This window comes from Mastomys coucha, unplaced genomic scaffold (genome assembly GCF_008632895.1).
Source record: "Mastomys coucha isolate ucsf_1 unplaced genomic scaffold, UCSF_Mcou_1 pScaffold14, whole genome shotgun sequence".
In the NCBI taxonomy this organism is placed as follows: domain Eukaryota; kingdom Metazoa; phylum Chordata; class Mammalia; order Rodentia; family Muridae; genus Mastomys; species Mastomys coucha.
The window spans coordinates 75722160-75730605 of NW_022196896.1; the positions used below are offsets into that span (position 1 = coordinate 75722160).

Consider the following 8446-nt stretch of genomic DNA (forward strand, 5'->3'; position numbering starts at 1 on the left):
ATTGATGAAATGACAGGGCTCTGAAACAAAACTGGAAATTAAATGTACGGCCAGATAGTCCTGGCACTGAGAAAATACAATTGCATAGAATCTGAGAAGCAGGCCAGGAAAGGATCTTGAGAATGCTCCCGAATGATGTTGGCGAGTACAATTGTTTGTCACTTGGCTTGAACCTGCCACTTCTGATGACTGCTAGAAGTCTGAGAGTTGGCGTAGGAAACATTTGATATCATTGCTGGGCATTCGATAGCAAAAGCACAGACCATAGGACTGCTTAGCATGATGCTCCCTGGGCACTCATTTGCAACTACTGCTCCACGGGCTCTGTCATATTAAACGAATGCAGTCCTTTTCCAATCTGTGTTCCTTGAGGCACGAGAGACCTCATGAGATGTGCACAGACACTATAAATAAGTTCTTCGGTCAAATTAGTCTGGAGAATAGATATGAGACAGTTCACTAATGGAAAGTTCCAACTCACATTACCATAGCAAAGTTCCATCATAAAGTGAGAATTTCCTAAGCTTTTATGTTTACTGAAATGAAATTTTAAAGAAATTCTATAATATTACAGGGGGTCTATTGCTCTTTGGAGATAGGTTTGGAAAACATTACTGTGGCCTATTGAAAACACTCCTGTACCTGGGCTCTTGCAAGCATCTACTGTTCTCTGGGAGGATAGCCTAATCTGAAAGGAGTCTGTCTCACTGTGAAATATTTTATCTATGGTTTGCATGTATGTGGGGGCATGTTTACCCGTCCTGATGGTGGTTCTCTGGGCCTCAGAGTCATCTCCTCCTGATGGACACAGACCATCTTTTTTATGTGTGTGCACGGGCACATGCACGTGTGCGTGCGTGTATAAGATATTTTTCTCAAGACAGGTGGAATTATGGGTAAGAAAATTAGTTACTGGTGATATAAAGTTGGATAGGACACAAGAGCAGCTCTCCAAGTTCCACCATATATATATATATCATATATCACATATATATCATATATTATATATATCACATATCATATATATATGTATATATATATATATATATATCAATACTGCTCAGAATACATTCTGATTAGGAGTATTTTCTCATCTTATTTTTTTTTTATCTTTTTAAATTTTTTTTTTGTGGTTCTGAGGACCTCAGACATACTAGGCAATTGCTTGCTCTACCACAAAGCAACAGCTCAGCCCTTGCTTGTTATGAAACGTTTCACAAAATTGCTCATGTTGGCCTTGAAGTCTTCTACCTCACAACCAGGCTTTCTACTCTTGATCCTCCTGCGTTGAACTCACAGGCAGCTGGAATTATAAACCTGTACCAGTAGGCCCAAATAAGTTTTAAAATTAAAGCAGCTGTCAGAAAGGGTCCCGTGAGTATTTCCCTAAATTCCTAGAATACACTGAATTTTAAATGTCCTTAAAAAGTAACAATGTGTGTGCCACATGACATTTAGGAGCACAATCAGAAGCAATGTAATTAAACAATGACGGTTTCCAGTTTAAAACTAGAGATTCACTGAAAACTAAAGCAATTCTCCAAGGAAACAGTTCAGAATTTAAATGGATATTTTATGACTGAGTTAAACCACTGCATTTTATATCCTTTCTGACCCATTTACAGAAGCCAATCTTGAGAAATCAGCGCTTCCGGGGCACACGGCTGAGGGGACCGCTTTTCTAAGCAGTTTCTTGGGCATTTTGGCTGTGACCGCGTACTGTGGATATCATCCCACTGAAGACTGCCATGTGACTCCTGAGGGATTTCTCTGCACTACCTGCTTCAGCCTGATTGTCACATGTCTTTCATTTAGTTGAGGGAATCTTTCTGCAATAAGCATTCCGATGCCAATTCGAGCGGAAGAGAGGAGATGTTGCCCATGGATCAAAGCCAGGACAGCTCCTGAAAGGCTTAAATGCTGGGCCTAGTTTGTACTCTCATTTTATACTCCAAAACCACCAGGTGGGGCGGGTAAGCTAGCCAGAGTTTATGGGAGCCTCCATGCAGTCACCAGGATGTTAAGGACAATGACACATTGTTTCCGCTATTTTCTCCTAGTTATTCTGTTCCAGATGGCAAGTGAAATCATGCTTGGCAAACAGGTAGTACAACGGCTATAAACAAATAGGTAAATAAATCAATATCTAATAACTTGTCTTTTCTACCTTGTTCTACGTTTTCTCTCTCTCTTTTTTAGTAAAGTCTCTGACCTGGTTTCAGACATTTTATCTCCTAGTGTACACTATGTTTTTGAAGTGATAGTTTCTATTGTCCTGACGTTCCCCAGGGCTTTTAACCTTGACAATTAGAATTGAGGTTGAGATTAGTCAGAAGTCCACTCTCACAACACACTCCCTCTACTGAATGGGAGTCACTTAAGATATTTTCTTTAGTTTAATTTCCCTACAAGGACTGAGGTTTTCCTACAATTCCACTGATTAGGGCGGATCCTCCCTTTCAAATGTGACCCAGTCTCACAGGGCTTCTGCAGCCTTATCTACTGAATGTGTGGTTTACTGATGAAGTTTTCCTGGGAGGACTAGGGAGAGCGGCACACTATGTGCCAGTCCAGACCACTTCTCGGACAGCCGCTTACTGTGATTTGAACACTGATGTTTCAGATGATGGTACTGATGGCTTGCTGAGGAATGTGCTCATTTACACGGCGTTTGGAGCTAGAAAGGGACAAAGCATGGTTTGATTAAGATCAATATAAGAGAGCGAGAAGGAAAGGGAGAAGGGAGGGGAGAAAGGAATTTTACCATTAAAACACTTACTTACATGTATTTTCAGTGGTTACATTTCTGAAGCTGGGGCTGAGACTAATTAAAATCAATGGTCAAAAAGCACTGCTTGGCTTCAGCAAGTACATGCAGACACTGGCTAGTATGGCAAAAAAAAAAAAAAAAAAAAAAAAAAAATGAGTCTAAGTTAGAACATACTCTGGTAGGCTAGTCACAACCAGGCTACTCCCCTGCTCAGCCTAGCATTGTTGACCGAATCCGTGGAGGCTGAGGTAACTCCAGGGACCCAATAACTGAAGCCTACCATCAGTGACTGTGTTGGTGAATCATGATTGTCAGTTTCATTGGGTTGAAATGTGTCTAGGGATTAGAAAAAGCACACCCCTGGGTGAGTCTATGAAAGCATTTCCAGATAGATCTGAGCTTAACTAAGGGGTAGCCAAAATCCGAGTGTAGATGATTCCATCTGGCCTGGTAGAAGAGACTGGAAACGGGTGGACTCCTAAGACCTCAGCGTTCTGTTTGTCTGTTTCCAGGTTACCATAGTATGAACCCTCCCTGAAAGCTTTGAAACCAAGAACAAAATAAACAATTTATCCATTTACATTGTTTTCTTAGTAATTTTTTTTATCCTAGCCAACAAAGCAACACAACACAAAACAATCAAAACAAAACAAAACAAAACAAAAAACCCAGTTGCCAGAGATAGTGGGATGTTCCTTTTGATGACCCTCAGGGAAGATGGACACTTAGGAGATACACTCAGCTTTGGGAAACAACACAAAATGTTATCCGGACCACAGCAGAACAGGTGTCTCCACACATAGAGTTTTCTAAAACCCAACACTGAGAGGCATGGGTCGCAGGGCACGTCAGGACGGAGGCAGTCTCTGGTGTCCAGAGACTGCCTAGGCAGAGACGCTTCTCGTGGAAAGTGACAAGCTGTCACTGAAAAGTGAGGCACTCTTCCTTATTGGTTTCTAAGAGTTTGGCCTTTTAGAGAGATTCTCTATCAAGCTGAGATTTCTCTGACATATCTTATTCTCTCTACAGCTCACACTGTATGAAACTGCCTTAACTGGGTCAGCTGGACCTTCCATGGACTAACTCTTACCCGACGAGAACTTTTGTCTCAGGGAATCACAGGGCTCTCGTATCCTGATTCTGCCTGTTACAGACTGAAGGCACACCCTCGTGGGTACCCTAGTCATATCCTGGGAATAGGGTTGCTAGCAATCATGGCTGAGTGACATGAGAGAGCTTGAGGCATGGTAAGGAACGGAGTTTTTTAGAATATTTCTGGAAAGATCATTTCACTTCATTTCTCTACCAATATTTCTCACTTTCTGTAACTATGGAAACCACATCTTTTCAGGTCTGAAAACTTCTTGGAACAGCTTATCTGATGAAGACTCACTATTACCGGAAATCCCCATCCTTTTTTGCCTAATGATTCAGCCAAGGTGCAAAGGGTTGCAGCTTCTATTCTATTCCCCCATCACCTTTCTTTGATTATTCATATACATATGTAAGTTGTCTTACATTTTTCTTAGAATTTAATTCTTTAAAAATTGGAATTCTTTTTTTATTAGATATTTTCTTTATTTACATGTCAAATGATATCTCCTTTCCCAGTTTCCCCTCTGAAAAAAAGAAAAAAAAGAAAAAAAAACCCTGTTCCCTTCCTCCTCCCCCTGCTCACTAACCCACCCTCTCCCTCTTCCTGGCCCTGGCATTCTCCTACACTGGGGCATAGAACCTTCACAGGACCAAGGACCTCTCCTCCCATTGATGACGGACTAGGCCATCCTCTGCTATACACATGCTGCTGGAGCCATGAGTCCCACCATGTGTACTCTTTGGTTGGTGGTTTAGTCCCTGGGATCTCTGGGGGTACTAGTTACTTCATATTGTTGTTCCTCCTAAGGGGCTACAAACCCTTCAGCTCCTTAGGTCCTTTCTCTAGCTCCTTCATTGGGGACCCTGTGCTTAGTCCAATGGATGGCTGTGAGCTTCTACTTCTGTATTAGTCGGGCACTATCAGAGCCTCTCAGGAGACAGCTATATCAGGCTCCTGTCATCCAGCACTTGCTGGCATCCACAATAGTGTCCAGATTTGATGATTGAATATGGATATTTTGTTCCCCCTTTTAAGAAGGAATGAAGTATCCACACTTTGGTCTTCCTTCTTAAGTTTCTTGTGGTTTGTGGATTGGATTTTGGGTATTCTGAGCTTTTGGGCTAATATCCACTTATCAGAGAGTGCATACCATGTGTGTTCTTTTGTGATTGGATTACCTCACTCAGGATGATATTCTACAGATCCATCCATTTTCCTAAGAATTTCATAAATTCATTGTTTTTATTAGCTGAGTAGTACTCCATTGTGTAGATGTACCACAATTTCTGTATCCATTCCTCTGTTGAGGGACATCTGGGTTGTTTCCAGTTTCTGGTTATTATAAATAAGGCTGCTACGAACATAGGTGGAGCATGTGTCCTTATTACATGTTGGAACACCTTCTAGGTATATGCCCAGGAGTGGTATAGCTGGGTCCTCTGGTAGTACTATGTCCAATTTCCAGAGGAATTGCCAAACTGATTTCCAGAGTGGTTGTACCAGCTTGCAATCCCACCAGCAATGAAGGAGTGTTCTTCTTTCTCCACAACCTCTCAAGCATCTGCTGTCACCTGAGTTTTTGATCTTAGCCATTCTGACTGGTGTGAGGTAGAATCTCAGGGTTGTTTTGATTTGCATTTCCCTGATGACTAAGGATGTTGAACATTTCTTTAGGTGCTTCTCATTCGGTATTCCTCAGTTGAGAATTCTTTTTTTTAGCTCTGTACTTCATTTTTTAATAGAGTTATTTGGTTCTCTGAAGTCTAACTTCTTGAGTTCTTTGTATATATTGGGTATTAGCCCTCTAAATTGGAATCCTTTTTAGGATCATGACAAAGAGAGTAGTAACAATATGTGTGGGTAGGATTTCATCATGGTGGATCTCATCATAGAGGGTTGAGAAGTATTGCAACTGGCAAGAAGGAAGAAGAACATTGAAGAATTGTGAACATTTGGGCTTAACAAGACAACAGCTGAATGCTTTGGTACCCAAATCTGCAGGTAGTATCTTAGGGTTTTATTACTGTGAAGAGAGACCATGACCACTGCAACTCTGATAAGAGAAAACACTTAACTGGGGTTGGCTTACAGTTCAGAGACTTAGTCCATTATCCTCATAGCAGGAAACATGGCAGTGTGCAGGCAGATATGGTGCTGGAGAAGGAGCTGAGAGTTCTACATCTTGATCTGTAGGCTGCATGAAGAGAACTGGTTTGAGCTTCTGAGACCTCAAAGCCCACCATCTAGTTACACACCACCTTCAACAAAGTCACACCAATAGGGCCACTTCTATGGGCCTATGGGAGCCATTTTCTTTCAAAGCATCACAGGTAGATTGAGATGAGAGTCTGTGTTACAGTATTTGTGATGGTCACCAAATACCCAAGGAAGTCAATTCAAGGGAAGATGTGTTTATTTTGGCTCCCAGACCCCGAGGTTTTATTGTATCATGGTGAGAAGGGTGTGGCAGAGCAGAGTGCTTACATCAGACCTGGAAGCAGGGAAAAGAATATTCTCTGTGCTTCTTCTCCTTCCTCTTGCATCCCACCCAGGTTCCTGACTTATGGGAAAGTACTCCCTATGTTCAGGTTGTACTTTCCTCCTTATTTCTCTCTGGAAACATCCTCAAAGACAAACCCAGATGTATACTCGACTTTCCATTCTAAGCTGATTAATTGACAAGCAAGCAATAGATCTGTACATAGGATAGGATGGTTGGTTTAATTCAGCACGTTTGCTTGAGTCAAGGGGGATCTGATAAGGAAGTGCAAACAGCCTGAGTTTTACCAGAGGGCTTAGATTTACCAAACCAGTATGGGAATCATATCAATGACCTACAGCTTCTGTAAAAAATAACCACAAACCTAATGGCTTCAAATGAGAACATTCTCTTTTCTCAGTATTCAGACTTCATAAATCGAAAGTGGGCCTCACTGGGGTCAAATTAAGTTGTCATCAGGGCTGTCCTTCTGGATCCCAGAAAAATAATCTCTCTGCATTATCTTCCTCAAGGTACCTCCTCAAGGATCCTTGGTCTCTGGATCCTTCTTCAAGATTTAAAGTAGTAAAGCATCTTTATAGATTTCCCCAATTGTTGCATCTACGTCCTTTCATTTATAAGGATCTCTGTGATTATATTGGTCCCATCCAGAGTTCTGCCCATGTGCAAGATCCATTTGACCATTTGAGAAAACCTGTTCTAGCTTAGACTCCAGGAATGTGCATGTCTTTGAAGTGACATTAGCCTGTCTGTCACAAGATACATTTGCATAGAGTCAATAATTGGATTATCATTTTGTATACCCAAGGGGAACATGGGTAAGAGGATAAGAGCAGAACATCAAAGACCAAAGCCTTTGGACTTGATGTCTGTTGTCACCTTTTCCTGTGACCTCTTCCCCTTCCTGTTTTCAGTGTCAGTGTAACTTGTCCTAATGTGTCACCCCCTGCCCTTACCCTTTGTTGCTCTTCAGTGCCTTTATCAACTAACGCTTCATTGAGGTGGCATTTCTCAAGGTAAAAAGAGACTTCTTCATTTCCTTTATTCTTGTGCTGGCAGCCTTGCAATGCACAAAGATTTCTTTAAAAGAAGAGGAAGCCTTGCGCTTGCTAGGTCTTAGGATGGCGATCAGTCAGTGGACTATCCTCAAAAGCATTTTAGCTGTTGTCTTAGTCAGGGTTTCTATTCCTACACAAACCAAGAAGCAAGTTGGGGAGGAAGGGGTTTATTTAGCTTACACTTCCAGCTTGCTGTTCATCAGCAAAGCTGATCAGGAGGTCAGGACTGGAACTCAGCAGGTCAGGAAGCAGGAGCTGATGCAGAGACCATGGAGGGATGTTACTTCTTACTGGCTTTCTTACCCTGGCTTGCTCAGCTTGTTCTTTTCTAGAACCCAAGAGTACCAGCCCAGGGATGGTACCACCCACAATGGGCCCTCCTCTCTTGATCACCAACTTAGAAAATGCCCCACAGCTGGATCTCATGGAGGCACTTTCCAACTGAAGTTCCTTTCTTTGTGATAACTCCAGCCTGTGTCAAGTTGATACACAAAACCAGCCAGTACAATTGACCCTTATCAACTTGACACACAAACACATCACTATTAAACCTCAACCTTTACTTTCTTATTCATCCCCAAGATCTAAATAACTTTAAAAGCCCCACAATATTTACATATTAAAAGTTCAATCCTGTTAAAATATTCAATATCTTTTAAATTTCAAGGTCTTTTAAAAATTCAAAGTCTCTTAACTGTGGGCTCCACTAAAATACCTTCTTACTTCAAGAGGGAAAAATATCAGGGCACAGTCACTATCAAAAAAAAAAATCAAATTCTGACCGTCCAATGTCTGGGATCCACTCACGATCTTCTGGATTCTTCCAAGGGCTTGGGTCACTTCTCCAGCCCTGCCCTATGTAGCACACATCTTGTCTTCTAGGCTTCAGATGCCTGTACTCCACTGCTGCTGCCGTTCTTGGTGGTCATTGCATGGTACTGGCATCCTCAAAACACTGTTGTCTTTCGCTGTAACTAGGCTTCACCAATAGCCTCTCATAGACTGCCTTCATGGTGCCAAAC

The 8446-nt window shown here is 41.9% G+C and overlaps 1 long non-coding RNA gene across 1 annotated transcript; it reads right to left on the reverse strand.

The window, feature by feature from the left end:
* Nucleotides 1-1555: 1555 nt before the first annotated feature.
* Nucleotides 1556-3254, reverse strand: LOC116089161. The gene is made up of 3 exons (XR_004118193.1): nt 3051-3254; nt 2784-2885; nt 1556-2677 (listed from the first exon to the last, which is right to left on the reverse strand). It is a non-coding gene; the product is annotated as an uncharacterized LOC116089161 (long non-coding RNA).
* Nucleotides 3255-8446: the final 5192 nt, after the last annotated feature.